Raw genomic sequence first — 19152 nt, forward strand, 5'->3', positions numbered from 1 at the left:
ATTTTGAAATGAAAGAAATTTAGATGCCAAGAGAACTCCAGAGGATCATGTAATCAGAATCTATCTCTTCCATTTAGTAGCTGGGAAAACTGAGCCTGATATGGGTCGTGCCTTGCTTGAGGTTAAAAGGCTAGATCAAACCAGGACCAGGAGTAAAACTCAGATATATCTGAAGGGGAACATCCTTCATTATATGCCTCCTTCAGCAGTTTTATCCTTGTTTTTTAAGTTCTCAGACATCGAATATTCACTGAGCATCTGCTGTGTGCCAGATTTTGACATGGAGATGTTAGGTGACTTTCCTAGAGTCACATTGTAAGCAAGTGACAAGGTTTAGCACGCTGCTCTCTAGTTTTTCCTACCATCCACATTACCAGTCCTTACTGAAGACCTGTGCATCTTAGTGTTTTCCTGTGCAATTGGGAGGAGGATGTGATTGGGTTCAGATAGGCAGGCTTCTCTGTGACTTATGGATGTGAAAATAGACTCCTCCTTTCAGGATCAATTGACTTCACTAGAGCTGTTGTTCAAACTTGAACATGCATCAGGATTACCTAGAGAAGTGTTAAAACACTGACTGTGGGGTCCCACTCTCAGAGTTTGTCATTCAGTAGGACTAGGATAGGTTCTGAGGATAGCATAGGTTCCATTTCTAAGAAATTCCCAGGTGCTGACCCTGAAGGTTCAGGGATCACACATTAAAAATCACCTTTCTAATCTATACAATGGGTATGATAAGCCTTGGCCTCCCTTCTCCCTAAAGTTGCACAAGCCATTGCAAAGTTTGTGGGGTTGAGAATGGTTTTGGATACAGTACCTCAGTTTTCTCCATCATTTTGAGTGTTCAAAAATTGCTTCCAAATCATATCTGCTACTATATTCTTTCAAAATATTTTACAAGAAGTTTGGAAAAAATACTATGTCATTTAGTCCAGCCTTCTTCATCTAAACTGGGATGTTCCTAACCCATTCCAAATATATGGTTAGCAACTCCCACTTTATCCTTTATGCATTCTTTGAGTGATTATGATGAGCACTTTCTCTGTGTCTGCTCTTATGAACCAATAATTTTCTCCTAATTCTTCCCCTTATGCTATGGTTGGATGTGAGAGGTCCCCTAAAACTCTTGTGTTAATGTGTGAATATTCAGAGGTGAAATGAGCTGTAACCTACTCTGTCTGTTGTAGTTTAAACAGACTAACTGGGTGGCACCTGCAGGCAGGTGGGGCATGGCTGGAGGAGGTAGATCACTTGGGGTGTGCCCTGGAAGGGTGTTTCTTCTCTGTGGCCTTTTCTCCTTGCTCTTTCCTTCCTGGCTACCATGAAAGGAGCAGTGCTCCTCCATCACAGCCTTTTGCCATGATGCTCTGTTTTACCTTGGGTTCAGAGTAATGGAGTCAGTTGACCATGAACTGAGACTTTTGAAACCATGACACAAAATAAACTTATCCTCCTTGAAGTTGTTTTTGTCAAGTATTTGGGTCACATCAATGCAAAGCTGACCTTGGATGCTCCACAGTGATTATTACCAGTAAATCAGTCTGCTCAGGGATATGTGGGCATAGTGTTTATCATAGATCTTGGTACACAACAGGTACTCAATGCATATTAGCTCCCTTTCCTTCCCTTGTCTAATTGGTAATACCTTCCAATTACTCATGAGCCACTCTGACATTCCTTTGATCCAAACCAGGGCATGCAGCAGTTGATAACTAAAAAGGTAAAAGCCTCTAGATGACATCCTTTTCTTCCATATTTCTAAAAATAGTGGTTCTCAGTCCTGGTTGCACATTAGAATTACCCAGGTAGCTTTTTAAAATACTAATGCCTAGATCCCATGCCAGACTAACTGAGTCAGAATGGGGGTAGGGTTCATACTGATATTTTCAGAACTCTCTGGGTGATTTTAATATACATCAAAACTTGAGAAAGAACCACTGTTAAAACCAAAACCACTTTTCCCTTTACTTTGTCTTCTTGTCTTTTTGACCAGAGTATCTGTAACTCTGGGCTTAACTCTAGAAGGGATTCTTTAAGGTAGTGGGTCCTGAAACTTTAGCATGCATCAGAATCACCCTGAATCACACAAGCTTTCTCTAGAACTTATGATATATGAGGAATGAGAGGGGACCCAAGAATCTAGATTTCTCCACACAACCTAGGAACTCACTAGGAATCCAGATTCTCTTCATTCAATACCCCTTTAAAAACAGTTGTGATGGGTAGCCTTTTAGACCCAAATTCTCATGACAATTTTCAAGCACTATAAAGGGGTGCACACTCACAAAGCTGTATTGGGGAGAGCTATATCAAAGTAGACAAGCGTCCACTGGCAAAGAGAAATGAAAGACAAATGAAATCCATCAGGGGAATTAAAAAAAATGTTCTCTGGAGTAATGGGATGCAGCCAGCAGCAGAGGAAAGAGTTAAATAATTAGGTTGTTTATCTTGATTTAGTCTCTGTAGGGCTTGGGTGACTTTGTTTCCATCTCCATGTGTCATGATTAGAATTGTCTTCTACCATTTAAAGAAGAACAGGTTTATTGTTAAAGCGCAGGACATATTAGAGATCACAGGCATGGAGAAAACAGAACAAAACAAATCAAAGCCACCCCTAATCTGGAGCAGCAGACCAGGAAGAAGAATGTTTTGAGTTGTTTATGAACATCATAATCAGTTTTAGGTAACACTGCCCAGTGTTTGCAAGCTTAATTATTTTCTACAAAGATGGGGGTGGGGGCAACTAGACAGGGATGATGAGGCTGGGAGGGAAATAGTTAGTCATTTTGTTTGCTCAGAATGACTGGCAATGCAGCTCCTGCATTTGCCATTCATCTACTCTTCTCTCGAGGATCAAAGGAAAGAACAGAGGTGATAAATGAGCCCAGCATCCCTGAAACACCAATTACCTTAAAGAAAAAAATCACCTTAGTAGGTTGGTGTGTGTGTGTGTGTGTGTGTGTGTGTGTGTGTGTGTATGTGAGAGAGAGAGAGAGAAAGAGAGAGAGAGAACCAAACCAAATCAACCAGTCAACCAAACAAAAAAACCTTTGGTTTTTCCCTTCCCTCGTCTAAGTTCAATGCCTTGCCTTCAAGTTCCCATAGCCCTGAGTAATTCTCACAGCATAACAAGTTATCCCATTATGTTGAAGTATCAAGTAGACTTGTGCTATCGGGCATAGCAGCCATAAGCCACATGTGGCTATTGAGTCCTTGAAATGTGGGTCATCTTAAATAAGATACTTTGTAAATGTAAAATACAGACCAGATTTTGAAGACTTAGTACAAAAAGAAGAATGTTAAATGTCTAATTAATAATTCTATATATGAATTATATGTTGAAATGGTATTTTGGATACATTGGGTTAAATAAAATATATTTTTAAAATTCTACCTGTTCTTTATTTACTTTTTTGAAGGTAGTAAATCGAAAATTACAAATGTGACTCGCTTTATGTTTCCACTGGACCATGCTGCATTAGACTGGTAGCTTCACAAGGATAGATGCCTTATTTAACTTGCTCACTGTGGTATCCCTGTTGTCTGACAAACAATAGTGCTCCCCGAAGTATTTTCAAATAACCAAATGAAGGAATTGATCTTGTATCTGGATTTGTATTGAATCCTGGAATTTTGGCTAGAAGGTACATGGAATCATTTTGGATTTATTTTTCCATTCCTCTGGGTGACTGGGTATTTAATTCACATTAGTGTATTTCATGTCTTTAATTTCACAAATGACAGGAAGTTGTAGCTGTAGCTAAGTGATGTAATGTTGTTCCACTTACAGATTTATTATCTGTAAATTCTTCTTGTGTCTGTTCAGAGAATTATTTGAAGAAGAGGAAATAATTTTCAAGCTAAGGAAAATTTAAGGAAAGAAAAGTGGAGAGGCCAATAGTGCCCAGAACTTAGTGGCTAAAAGAAGCTGTATTTATTTTTTATTGCTGCATAAAAATTACCATAAATATAATGACTTTAACTAACATAAAATTAGTTTTTAGAGTTTCTGTAGGTGAGAAGTCTGTACACAGCATGCATGTATATTCTGCTCAGGGTTTGGTTGAGCTGAAATCAAGTGTCTGGCCTGGGCTGCACTTTTTGTCTGGGCTCAGAGCCTCTTCTAATTTCTATAGGTTGTTTGCAGAACTTTTTTATAGCTGTGGGCTTGGGTCCTCTTTCAGCTCATAGAGGCTGCCCAGTTTCTTTCTCTATGACCTCCAAAGGTAATTTGCAAGATGGAAGTTTGCTTTTTTCCAAGCCAGCTAGAGCATTGCTTCTCTGACTTCTTATTCACCAGCCATAGAAAACTGCCCATCTTGAAAGGGCTCAGGTAATTTAGTCCCACCCAGATAATTACCTGATCTTAAGGTCAACTGATTTGAGACCTTAATTATATCTGCAAATACCTAGATTACTGCTGGATTGAATACCTGGGAGAACTTGTGCATACACAATACACAAGGGACTGGGAATCTTGGGGGCCCATCTTAGAATTCTGCCTGCTATATAGAATCCCGGGTATCTTTTCAGTGAGAATAAAATAATGAGGGCTGGGGATATAGCTCAGTTGGTAGAGTACTTGCCTTGGAAGCACAAGGCCCTGGGTTCAATCCCCAGTGCTGCAAAAATAAAAAAAAGAGAGAATAAAATAATGAGCAAAAACAGTTTATAGAAGGAGTCATTCTTTAAGAGCTGGAGAAGGGCTATTAAGGAAGTGGCCATGAGACTTATAGACAGGACTCCAATTAAGGAAATGCTTACATTGGAAAGCATGTTAAAGATAATATAAACTAATTCTCCCATTTTTCAGATGACTAAATGGAGGCCTACAGTGTGGAAGCCCGGGGGGGGGGTCAGTGTAGCCATCTCACATTCCTCCTGTGTAATCTGTTGACTGGTAGAATACCTGGAAGAGAGAGCTTTTGAAATTTGTGAGATTAAAATCTCTCATCAAACTAACTTTCTCATATTTCCATACTTTACCTGCATTCTTAAATAAGTTATAGCCTAAAAATATCTACTTTTTGAGTTTTAGAAAAATAAACCTACTTTGTGTATAATACTGAATTCATTCTCTCATTCATATCTAATACTGAATGGATTGGTTGTTAAACATAAATTGTGTTGAATTTTTCATTTTTTATATGTGTAATTTTTTTAAAACAACTGTTTAAAGGGTAAGGAACTTGGGCAAAGATGTGTCTCTATTTATCCTTTAAGACAAAGTAGTGATGGAATTATTTGAGAACAGATTTAAAGATCCTTGGAGGGCCAGGAATCTTTACAGCTTTGCATGGAAACAGCCTTTAAGTCTCAAAGTCCACTTTTTAGATCCTCCTATCCAAAGGATCTGATGAGGAACACAGAATGAAATGTAAACCACTGAGGTACCAAAAGAATATTACCTGAGTGATAGTCTCAGGCCTGGATTTTAAAAATGCACACAGTTTGTTCCTCCAGTGCTGACAGTACATTATCAATGTGATGAGATGAGCAAGTATTATTTTTGCAGAGGCAGAAAAAATAAAAATGGAATCTCTGGGGCTTGACTGGCAATGATCACATTTGACTTTGTCAACGATTAAATTTAAAGGCACAGCTGCCTCCTATGTTCCTTACCTTTGAAGTTGGGCTGGTGCCTTTTCAGGTCCCTGTCAAATCAACTTAATTTATTGAGAATGTTTTCTTTTCATTGTTCCTGTTTCCAGCAGGTTCAGGCACTGAGGATAATTTTTCAATGACAAAATAATCAATAACCTGACTGCAGCTGACTTTTCCCCACTCATGACAGCAGTCAATTTTCAACTCTTCTGGGGATGTTTATCTAGTTTTGTTATGCTTCAGGCCACTTGATGACTTCCATTTGCTACTGGCCTTTGAGGTCTTTATCCTTCTCATTACCACCTACACCACAGGATCACAAGAGAATAAAAGGAACTGGCAGAAAATCAGTTTACTTTCTTATTGTTAGAAGCTTTGAAGAAAGGTCTGGGTGGAGCTGTGGTAGAAACAAATAATTGATTCTACCGAGTTATGAAGAATTATCTGTCACCTATGCCTTTTCCTTTTTTCCCCTCTACCCCATCCTTCTTTATAATTAAGAACTGACTTGATGATCCAGGAGACCCTCTGGATTTGCAAAATCAGATGATGTGCACTGTGCCAACCCACACAGTAAATATGACAGGCAGACAATGAACAACAAGAAGAAAACAAAACAAATAGAAATAGAACACATAAAAGCTTCCCGATGGTCTGTATAGGTGCTTATGTCTAATTAACTCCTCTAGTTAAGTCAAAACTGAAGACTTTCTCTATCGTCCAATGGTACTGTAGAATATTAGTAAATTTTGCCATTCATGCAGATGTCTGGGACTGCTCCAGTTTTTGCATTTGTCTCTATTGCAAAAGTGCTCAGACCTAAGATTTCCCAATGCCAAACTGAATAGGGATTGAAGTTCAGACTCTCAGTCATGCACAAGTGAATGATTCTTTCACTACCACCACCATCTCTCTGCCTCTCTTGGTGTGCCCATGCAAATGTGGAATCTAAAGAGAATAATACAGGATACAAAATAAACAGAAAAATCTATAGCTTTCCTACATACCAATAATAAATTGGCTGAGAAAGAAATCAGTAAAGCGATTCCATTCACAATAGCCTCAAAAAACAAAATCCCTAGGAATAAATCTAACCAAAGAAATGAAGAACCACTACAATGAAAATTATAGAAAACTAAATAAAGAAATTGAAGAATATACTAGAAGATTGAGAGACCTCCTATGTTCATGGATAAAATTAAATTTGTTGAAATGACTATATTACCAAAAGTGATCTACAGATTCAATGTAATTTCCATTAAAATACCAATGACATTCTTTTTTTGAAAAATAGAACTAAGAAAAACAATCCCAAAATTCATTTGGACAAGAAAAAAGACTCAGAATAGCCAAAGCAATGCAGAAAAGTAATCCTGGAGGCATCAAAATTCAACTTTCAGGTATACTACAGAGCTATAAGTAACAAAACCCACATGGTACTGGCATAAAAACAGTCACATAGACCAATGAAACAGAATAGAAGACACAGAGACATACACACAGGAGCATAGTCATCTGATCCTTGACAGAGATGCCAAAAACATACACTGGAGAAAAGACAGGCTTCTTAACAAATGGTGCTGGGAAAACTGGTTATCCATATGTAGAAGAAAGAGACTAGATCCTTACCTCTGAAGCCACAGAAGAATCAAATCTATCAAAGACCTAGGAATTAGAACAGAAACCCTGCAACTAGCAGAAAAAGTAGGGTCAACACTCCAACATTATAGACACAGGTAACAACTTTCTCAATAGGATTTCTAAGGCTCAGGATATAATACCAATAATTAATAAGTGGAATGGCATAAAATTAAAAAACTTCTGCACAGCAGAATAAACAAACCAAACCAAAACAAAACAAAAAACAACTCAACAATGTGACAAAATAGAAAGAAATCTCCACCAGCTAGTCTTTCAACAGAGGATTACTATCCAGAATATATAAAGAACTGAAAAAATTTCCACCAAAAAATACAAACAATATTTCTGAAGAGGATGTGGGGAAAAGGAACACTTTTACACTATTCACCGGAATGTAAATTAGTACAACAACTGTGGAAATCAATATGGAGTTTCCTGAAAAGACTAGGAATGAAACCACTACATGACATAGCTATTACTGCTCCCTGGTATTTATCCTAAAGAAATAAAATCATTATACTAGTGATAGATGCACACTCATGTTTATAGCAGCAAAATTCACACCAACATAGGTATCAATGTATAAATAAATAAACAAAATGTGCTATATATACACAATGGAGTTTTATTCAGCCACAAAGAAGAATGAAATTATTCCAGTTGCAGGATAATGTTTGGAACTTGAGAGCATTATGTTACACAAAATAAATCAAACTCATAAAGTCAATGGTTGTATGTTTTCTTACTGATGTGGAAGCTAGAGAGGAAAAAGAAGGAAAAGGTAGGGGGATATCATGAAAATCAAAGGGAAAAATAGGAACTATGAAAGAAGAGGTCAAATTATCTCTGTTTGCTGATGACATGATCATATATTTAGAAGATCCAAAAACCTCCACCAGAGGACTTCTAGAGCTGATAAACAAATTTAGTAAAGTAGCAGAATAATAAAGTATCAGGATACAATTGATTTATATATAAATCAATTGCTTTCCTATACTCCAATAATCTGCTGTAAAAGAAATTAGGAAAACTATCCCATTCACAGTAACATAAAAAATAACTGGGAATTAATCTAATGAAGGAAGTGAAGGACCTCTATAATGAAAGCTATAGAACGCTGAAGAAAGAAATTGAAGAAGACCTTAGAAGATGGAAAGACCTCTTATGTTTTTGGATAGGCAGAATTAATATTTTCAAAATGCTACCAAATGCATTATACAGATTCAATGCAATTCCCATCAAATACCAATGACATTCTTCATAGAACTAGAAAAAAAACAGTACTAAAATCCATTTGGAAAAATAAGACTGGGAATAGCCAAAGCAATACTAAGCAAAAAGAGTAATGCTGGTCACAGCAGAATACCAGACCTGAAATTATACTACAGAGCTGTAGTAACAAAAACAGCATGGTGATGGCACCAGAACAGACATGAAGACCGATAGAAGAGACTAGAAGACACAGAGACAAACCCAAATAAGGACAGTTATCTCATACTAGACAAAGGTGCCATAAACATAACATTGGAGAAGACAGCCCCTTCAACAAATGGTGCTGGGAAAACTGGAAATCCATATGTAGCACAATGAAATTTAACCCATATCTCACCCTGCACAAAATTCAACTCTAAGTGGATTGAAGACATAGGAATTAGACCAGAAACTCTGCAACTTCTAGAAGACAATGTAGGACCAAAACTCTAACATGTTGGCACAGGAATCAAATTCCTTAACAAGAAGACCCCTGAAGCACAAGAAATAAACCCCAGAATCAATGAATGGATGTCATCAAATTTAAAAACTTCTGCACATTAAAGAAAACTAGAGTGTGTATAGGGAGCCTACAGAATGGGAGAAGATCTTTCCTACCTGCTCCTCAGATAGGACATTAATATTTAGAATTTATTAAGAACTCAAAAAATTTAACACCAGATCAAAACAAATAACCTGATCAACAAATTGGCAAAAGAACTAAACAGATACTTCTCAAAAGAAGAAATACAAATTGACCAACAAATACATGAAAAAAAATGTTCAATATCTCAAGCATTTAGGGAAACACAAATCAAAACCACAATGAGATTTCATTTCACTCCAGTCAGAATGGCAATTATCAAGAATACAAATAATAATAAATGCTGGTGAGGATGTGGGGGAAAAGATACACTCATACATTGTTGGGGGAACTGCAAATTAGTACAACCACTCTGGAAAGCAGTACTGAGATTCCTCAAAAAACTAGGAATGGAATATGAGCCAGCTATCCCACTCCTTGGTATATACACAAAAGATCTAAAATCAGCATACTATAGGGATGCAACCATGTCAATGTTTGTAGCAGCTCAGCTCACAATAACCAAGAGATTGTATTAATCAGCTATAAAGAAGAATGAATTTATGTCATTTGCTGGTAAATGGATGGATCTATAACACTAAGTGAAATAAATCAGAACCAGAAAGTCAAAGGTCAATTGTTTTCTCTGATTTGCAGAAGCTAGTATAAAATAAGGGGAAAAAAGAAATGGGGAGGGACTTCATCAAAATAAATCAAAGATCAGTGGAGTAAAAGAAGGGGATCGAGGGGAGGGAGGAGGGAGGGGATAAGGGGAAAACAGTGGAATGAATCTAACCTAACTTTCCAATGTACATATATGAATTATACTACAGTGAATCTCACCATCATGTATATTCACAAGATACTAAATTTAAAAACTGAAAGTAAATAGCAGAAAGATCAGTAGAGGAAAGGAACAGGTGTAGTGAAGTGGGGGAGGGTAAGGGGAAATACTGGGCACAGAATTAGAGCATTTATAATTATGTAAAATGAATCATACTGTTATATATAACTAACATGAACCAATTCAAAATGAAAAAAGGGTTCAGTGGGAGGGAGGAGGGGAGGGAAAGGGGAACTACTGGGGAACAGTATTGACCAAATTATATTGTTATATTGTGTGCATGTATGAATATATTAAATGAATCACACTGTTATGTATAATTATAACATACCAATAAAATATGGATAAAAGAAAAACAAATGGAATAGTAGTCACTGAGAAGTCAAGATTACTGAATATACCTGCTCCAAAGACCAAGGCTACTGTGTGTGTTATGCTGGCATAGACATTTCATGCACTTAGGGTGACTGCTGAAGAAAGACAAGACCCTACAAGGACTCTAGGGGGCAAAGATTATGAATTTATAAGAGCATTTTTTACATTCCAAATGGACTACTCACTAATTTATTGACCTGGGATAAGTCACTGACATATATTGCTTTGAAACTCAAAGCCTAGAGAGGTTAAGGATACTTGTTCTCCATTTTTCATGGAGTTCATGCGAGGAATAAATGGGATAATCATATGAATGACTGGCACTGAGTGCCAAATGTCTGACACATAATGGGTATTCAACAAATGTCTGTAGATTCTGAATGAGGGCCCTAAATGCTCTGGCTTCAATAGACTCGGTAGCTTGACTGTCAGTTGTAGGTATACAATTTGGAATAGATTAGAGTCCAAAAAATTAGTGGGTGAAGAAGATACTGTATTTATACTGTAGAATCGGATGTTCTAAGTCACACTCAGATTTCTATTTATCCAAATCCTCTGTCATTTTTGATGGAGAGTAGGAGTACTTTTCTAGGACTCAGATGTTCCATTAACCATTAAAGTACAGGAGAGAGGAAATTTCTTCTAGTTGAAATAAAAAGTTGATTCTTCACATGTGTACCAGGACAGATTCAAAGTCCTAGTTATCAGGTCCTTCAAATAGTATGTGGGACGTTCACAAGAACACAAGATTCCTGAGAAAGTACAATTTTAAAAAATTTAAATATAATTTTTATATTATTTTAGTTGTCAATGGACCTTTATTTTATTTATTTTTATGTGGTGCTGAGGATGGAACCCAGTGCCTCACATGTGCTAGGCAAGTTCTCTTCCACTGAGCTATAACCACAGCCCTGAGAGAGTGCAATTTTAAGCAATTTTCCTACTGCTATATCTCCAGTGTCTAGAACAATGCCTGGCACATACTAGGAGCTCAATACTTGTGTTGAGTGAATGAACAAGTGCTCTCATTCACCATTATAGATGGGACATCACAACAAATACCTATAAATTGCTTTTTAGTATAATTGTCATGCAGTGGGAGTATGGAATCTGGAAAAGTCACAGCTTACAAGAGGAAGAGAAGTTCATGATAGTTCCAAATTTACAACCACAAAAATAAAATCATATTGGCAAGGTCTTCCAGCTTGGCTCCAGTTCAACAAAAAGCAAAAATATGTTAATCACAATGAGATTTACTGTAAATAATATTTTTCTGGGACAAGATTAACTGCTATGGGTTTTATTGACAGCAAGACTAACATTTTTCTGTGATTTATTTTTTAGCATTTAGAGTTCATTCCAATAAAGCAAAGCCCTTTTATTAAAATAGTCCTTGGGGAGATATATATATATATATATATATATATATATATATATATATATATATATATATCACACACACTTTTAATTTACAAACAGGACTTAGTTACTTTTAAATTCTTTCCTGCCTCCTTTCTTCTTTCTTCTTCACTTTCTCTTTGCAAATCTACCACCTGCCATTGAAATCACTGAAATATGTTCCCAACCTTCAGCCTCTTATGGGTTTCTCATAGTCTTTGGCAGAATTTTCTGACAAAAATTCTGATTCTGGAATGTGCAGCCTTTTTGGTCCTGAATTGGCCAAATTTTGGCAAGGAGGTCTTAGAATCCTGTGAAAAAGGCTAAAAGGCTTTCTGTCAGAGACAGGACCTGTCTTGTTTTTTTTTTTTATTTTATTGTAAACAAATGGGATACATGTTGTTTCTCTGTTTGTACATGGCGTAAAGGCATACCATTTGTGTAATCATAAATTTACATAGGGTAATGTTGTTTGATTCATTTTGTTATTTTTTTCCCTTTCCCCCCACCCTCCCACCCCTCTTTTCCCTCTATGCAGTCCTTCCTTCATTCTTGCCCCCCTCCCTAACCCTAACTCTAACCCTAACACTAACCCCTCCCACCCCCCATTATGTGTCATCATCCACTTATTAGCGATATCATTCGTCCTTTGTTTTTTTGAGATTGGCTTATCTCACTTAGCATGATATTCTCCAGTTTCATCCATTTGCCTGCAAATGCCATAAATTTATCATTCTTTATGGCTGAGTAATATTCCATTGTATATATATACCACAGTTTCTTTATCCATTCATCAATTGAAGGACATCTAGGTTGGTTCCACAATCTGGCTATTGTGAATTGACCAGCTATGAACATTGATGTGGCTGTATCTCTGTAATATGCTGATTTTAAATCCTTTGGGTATAGGCCAAGGAGTGGGATAGCTGGGTCAAATGGTGGGTCCATTCCAAGTTTTCTAAGGAATCTCCACACTGCTTTCCAGAGTGGCTACACTAATTTGCAGCCCCACCAGCAATGTATGAGTGTACCTTTCTCCCCACATCCTCGCCAACACCTGTTGTTGCTTGTATTCTTGATAATCACCATTCTAATTGGGGTGAGATGGAATCTTAGGGTGGTTTTGATTTGCATTTCTCTTATTACTAGAGATGTTGAACATTTTTCCATATGTTTGTTGATTGCTTGTAGATCTTCTTCTGTGAAGTGTCTATTCATTTCCTTAGCCCATTTGTTGATTGGATTATTTGCATTCTTGGTGTAGAGTTTTTTGAGTTCTTTATAGATTCTGGAGATTAGTGCTCTATCTGAAGTATGATTGGCAAAGATTTTCTCCCACTCTGTAGGCTCTTTCTTTGCATTGCTGATAGTTTCCTTTGCTGAGAGAAAGCTTTTTAGTTTGAATCTATCCCAGTTATTGATTCTTGCTTTTATTTCTTGTGCTATGGGAGTCCTGTTGAGGAAGTCTGGTCCTAAGCCGACATGTTGAAGCTCTGGACCTACTTTTTCTTCTATAAGATGCAAGGTCTCTGGTCTGATTCCGAGGTCGTTAATCCATTTTGAGTTTAGTTTCGTGCATGGTGAGAGATATGGGTTTAGTTTCATTCTGTTGCATATGGATTTCCAATTCTCCCAGCACCATTTGTTGAAGAGGCTATCTTTTCTCCATTGCATATTTTTGGCCCCTTTGTCTAGTATGAGAAAATTGTATTTACTTGGGTTTGTGTCCGTGTCCTCTATTCTGTACCATTGATCCACCTTTCTATTTTGGTACCAATACCATGCCGTTTTTGTTACTATTGCTTTGTAGTAGAGTTGAAGATCTGGTATTGTGATACCCCCTGCTTCACTCTTTCTACTGAGGATTGCTTTAGATATTCTGGGTTTTTTATTCTTCCAGATGAATTTCATAATTGCTTGCTCTATTTCTGTAAGGTATATCATTGGGATTTTAATTGGAACTGCATTGAATCTGTATAGCACTTTAGGTAGTATGGCCATTTTGACAATATTAATTCTTCCTATCCAAGAACATGGGAGATCTTTCCATCTTCTGAGGTTTTCTTTAATTTCTTTCTTTAGTGTTCTGTAGTTCTCACTGTAGAGGTCTTTCACCTCTTTTGTGAGATTGATTCCCAAGTATTTTATTTTTTTTGATGCTATTGTGAATGGGGTAGTTTTCCTAATTTCTCTTTCTGAAGAATCATCACTTATGTATAAAAATGCCTTAGATTTATGTGCATTGATCTTATATCCCGCTACTTTACTGAATTCACTTATGAGATCTAAAAGTTTTCTGGTGGAATTTCCTGGTTCCTCTAAGTATATAATCATATCATCAGCAAACAGGGATAGTTTGAGTTCTTCTTTTCCTATTCATATCCCTTTAATTTCTTTGGTCTGTCTAATTGCTCTGGCTAGAGTTTCAAGGACGATATTGAAAAGAAGTGGTGAAAGAGGGCATCCCTGCCTTGTTCCAGTTTTAAGGGGGAATGTTTTCAGTTTTTCACCATTTAGAATGATATTAGCCATGGGCTTAGCATAGATGGCCTTTACAATGTTAAGGAATGTTCCCACTATCCCTATTTTTTCTAGTGTTTTGAGCATGAAGGGGTGCTGTATTTTATCAAATGCTTTTTCTGCATCTATTGAAATAATCATGTGATTCTTGACTTTAAGTCTATTGATATGGTGAATTACATTTATTGATTTCCTGATGTTGAACCAACCTTGCATCCCTGGGATGAAACCCACTTGATCATGGTGCACTATCTTTTTAATATGTTTTTGTATGCGATTTGCTAAAATTTTGTTGAGAATTTTTGCGTCGATGTTGATTAAGGATATTGGTCTGAAATTTTCTTTCCTCAATGTGTCTCTGTCTGGTTTAGGTATCAGGGTAATATTGGCTTCATAGAACGAGTTTGGGAGGGTTCCCTCCTCTTCTATTTTATGGAATACTTTGAGAAGTATTGGAATGAGCTCCTCCTCTGGCAACCGCCTGTGGCTCTGATGCAGTCACTCCTAGACCAAGCGACCCGCCACGTTCCTCCTCTTTCTCCGGGCAGCCTCCAGTGTTCAGAAGGGGTCGCTCTGAGTCTAAACAGCTCGCCACGCTGCTCCTCCTCAGGCAGCCGCCTGGATCCCCAGTGGTTGCTCCGAGTCCAAGCGCTGTGCTGAGCCGCCTCCTCTACGATGATCCCAGGTGTCCGTTTACCGTTCCTGTGGAGGGAGGGGCGTCTCGCCGAGCAACTCTACTTCACAAAGTTCCCTGTTTTCCGGGGCTACCGCCCCATCCAGGATGCCTCCCCAACGGGAGAGACTCACCCGGTGGCTGTGAGTTGGTCCCAAGTCTCTCACTATCTCCTCTTTTGAATCCTGCGTCCTGGAGCAACAGGAAATGCAGCCGCCCTCTAGTCCGCCATCTTGAAACCTCCCTGTCTTGTTTTTAAGGCTTATTATCTTTGGAGCTTCTGTAGCCCTTCCTTGGGCTTGCCTTACCCTGTGGCCTCTAGAGTTTCTATGTCTATGTTTAGTCAGCTTTTTCACTGCTGTGACTCAAAGACCTGACCAGAACAACTGTAAAGGAAAGAAATGTTTATTTAGGGTATCATGATTTCAGAGGTCTCAGTCCATAGATAGCAGGCTCCATTCCTCCCGGTTCAAGGTGAGGCAGGATATCATGGTGGAAAAGTGTGGCAGAGGGAAGCAGCTCCCATGATTGTCAGAAAGCAGAGAGACTCCACTCTCCAGATACAAGATATATACCCCAAAGCCACGCCTCCAATGAATCACTTCCTCCAGCCATAACTCACCTGCCTCTAGTTACCACTCAGTTAATCCCATTAGGGATCAATTATCTGATTAGGTTAAGGCTGTAACCCAATCATTTTTCCTCCAAGTCTTCTTGCCTTGTGTCACATGTGAGCTTCTGGGGGACACCTCATATCTATACCATAACAGCTTGCCTGAATCTGATATATTATCTTATAATAATCTACAGTTTCCATGAACTCCACATATCTGGATTCTTTTCCTAATGTTCTTATATTCTGCTTCTATATCTGCCTTTATCTACAGCTATATTTCTATGTTTTCAGAGGCTCATGGTGCCTTTTTTAGATATTCTCATACCCTTGCTGCTCTAGCCCTGCCCAAGTCCCAACAGACAGGAAAATGCAAACTTGGACCAGTCCAAGTAAAAGAAAATTAAAAAGGGATTGAAGGCAATTATAACTAGTAATTTTACACCTTTGCCCCACTTATAGAGTTAGGAAATGGTGTCTTTAATCTCTGTAAAACTTTTCTAAAGAAATTCTGGGCTTGTAAGATTCATCTAATTTATACCATCTTAAAAATGAACCACACCTTCTTGGGGATGCTGTTCCATGTCTGAGTACATGATAATGGACTGATTATTCCCCAAGTTCTATCTCTCCTGAAAGAGTTTCTCCCATCCCTACTGTGATGGGTAATTTTATGTGTCAACTTGACTGGGATATGAGATACCTTGACTTTTGGTCAAACATTATTCTCGGTGTGTGTGTGAGGATGTTTGTGGATATGATTATTATATAAATTGGTATATGGAGTAAAGCACCTTGTCTTTCTTAATGTGAATGGATCTCATCCAATCAGTTGAAGGTCTGAATAGAAGAAAAAAACTGACTGTCCTGTAAGAGGGGGCACCTCTTGACTGACAACTTCAGCTAGAACATAAATCTTTTTCTGCTTTTGGACTCATACTAAAACATTGTTTTTTTCTGGGTATGAAGACTGCCATTTTGGGGGCTGGAACTTACACAATCCATTCTTTTGGTCCTTGGGCTTTCAGACTTGGACTGAAACTATACCATCAGTTCTCCTGGGTGTCCACTATGTAGGTCTTGGGACATTTGGGTTTTTATAATCATAAGTCAATTATTTATAATAATATATCTAAAGAACAATGACTAATAAATCTGCCCTTCCACAGTGAAACCTGACTGCTCTATGAGGAACAGGAGAAAAGATGAAAGAAAGTTTCAAGCAGTCTTAATAGACATGAGGAAATATTTCTAAATAGGATGATTTGGGAGAGAAGAAGCTTTGTTAAAAACTAAGAAACAAAAGTTGTAATCCTTCTCAATAATTTATTTGTGGCATGACTTTGGGTAAGTCATCTCCCCTTTGTCACTCTCATTTTATGTGAATGAAAGTGGTAATGAGCCCTCATTCTACACCTGTGGCATAGGTATGTTAAAAATGTCAACTGAAGGGCTTGGGGATGTTGCTCCATTGCATCTTAGCATTTGTGAGTCCCTGGGTTCCATTCCCAGCACCAAAAAAAGTGAAGTAACTCAATTATTGTTGATAGGTAATGATAAGAACGCCCATCTTTTTCTTTGAACCGGGATCATTTGTTAGAATTGTCCCTGATACTATTCATACCAAAGTCAACATGAATTTCTTTCTTCCTTTAGTACTTTTAATAGAAATAATGATATAACATTTTCCAGGGAGAATGATCTTTGTGGTCATAATAGTTCAATAGTATTATGTGCAGGAACTGGGAACTCAAATATTATAACAGGTTAGCTAAATATAAGCAAAACCATGTAAATTATAATAGTATATGAGATACAATTTGTCATTTTATCTCAAACTTGCTATTGGAGATAAAACCAAAAATGAGCTGAGTACTTAGGGTGTGGTGGTGCATGCCTGTAATCCCAGCTACTCAGGAGGCTGAGGCATGAGGATCTCAAATTTTAGGCCAGCCTCAGCAATTTAGCAAAGCCCTAGGCAACTTAGTAAGAGCCTGTCTTGAAATAAAAAGACTGGGGATGTAGCTCAGTGGTAGAGTACTCCTGGGTTCAATCCCCAATACTGGCAAATTAGTTGATTATGCCAATTATAGAAACTTTATTTTATTTTTAAAATTTATTTTATTTATTTTTATTTTTACAGACTGCATTTTGATTCATGGTACACAAATGGGGTACAACTTTTCATTTCTATGGTTGTACACGATGTAGAGTCACACCTCTACATCATACATGTACATAGGGTAATTATGTCTGTCTCAGTCCATTGTCTTTTTTATACCCTGCCCCCTTCCTTCTCCCTATTTCCTTCTACACAATCCAAAGTTCCTCCATTCTTCTCTTACCCATCCCACCCTCACCCCCTGTTATGTATCAGCATCTACTTATCAGAGAAAACATTCTGCCTTTGGTTTTTGGGGATTGGCTTATTTCACTTAGCATGATATTCTCCAACTCTATACATTTATCTGCAAATGTCATAATTTTATTCTTTTTTATAACTGAATAATATTCCATTGTGTATATATACCACAGTTTCTTTATCCATTCATCTATTGAAGGGCATCTAGGTTGCCTCCACAATCTAGCCATTGTGAATTGAGCTGCTATAAACATTGATGTGACTGCATTACTATAGTATACTCATTTTAAGCCCTTTTGGGTGTGAACCAAGGAGTGGGATAATTGGGTCAAATGGTGGGTTCATTCCAAGTTTTCCGAGGAATCTCCATACTGCTTTCCAGAGTGGCTGCACCAATTTGCAACTCCACCAGCAATGTACAAGTGTGCCTTTTTCCCCACATCCATGCCAACAATTATTTTTGCTTGTGTTCTTGATAATAGCCATTCTAATTAGAGTGAGATGAAATCTTAGGGTGGTTTTGATTTGCATTTCTCTAATTACTAGAGATGTTGAACACTTTTTCATGTATTTGTTGATCACTTGTATATCTTCTCCTGTGAAGTATCTGCCCAGTTCCTTACCCCATTTATTGACTGGGTTCTTTGTATTTTTGGTATAAAATTTTTTAAGTTCTTTATAAAGTTTGGAGATTGGTGCTTTATCTGAAGTTCATGTGGAAAAGATTTTCTCCCACTCTGTAGTCTCTCTTTTCACATTATTGTTTCCTTTGCTGAGAAATTTTTTTTTAGTTTATTAAGACTCATACTAAAGCTGACGTGGTAGAATTCTTTAGTACACTGTTCTAAAAGCATCAATAGGAAGAGTTTGTCAGAATGGGAATCAAAAGTTTGATGAGCAAGAAATGTGACTGGCAACATGTCATAAATTTATTTAATATAGCTGTTGCATTGGCATTGATTTTGGGCCTGAAATAAGTTGTTCATAATGTAGTTGTGCCTATTATTGTCTTTGGCCTAGTTAAACTTTCCCCTATGGTTCTTTGCAACATAGCCTGCTGGTTCCTCATCTCACTGACCCACAACTTGTGCTCACACAGCTACTGATCATGATAAAACCTAATGGTAACATCAGAGTCATTTGAAATAAGTTTGCCTGTCACATGTGTTTTACTTAAACTAGCAAATTCACAACTCCCACAGGAAAGTCTAAAAGACTAACACTCCTAGATCTTAATAAAAACACAGTCCCACAGGTGCTTCTACTTCGCTTGCACCCCCCAAACTGG

At 37.6% G+C, this 19152-nt stretch overlaps 1 protein-coding gene and 1 non-coding gene across 2 annotated transcripts in view; one reads left to right on the forward strand and one right to left on the reverse strand.

Moving 5' to 3' along the window:
* Trpc5 (transient receptor potential cation channel subfamily C member 5) overlaps window positions 1-19152 on the reverse strand; it is a 272621-nt gene that overhangs the window by 197693 nt on the left and 55776 nt on the right. The window lies entirely within an intron of this gene.
* On the forward strand, window positions 4555-4628 carry Trnap-ugg (transfer RNA proline (anticodon UGG)). The gene has a single exon. It is a non-coding gene; the product is annotated as a tRNA-Pro (tRNA).

This window comes from Sciurus carolinensis, chromosome X (assembly GCF_902686445.1).
Source record: "Sciurus carolinensis chromosome X, mSciCar1.2, whole genome shotgun sequence".
NCBI classification, from domain to species: Eukaryota; Metazoa; Chordata; class Mammalia; order Rodentia; family Sciuridae; genus Sciurus; species Sciurus carolinensis.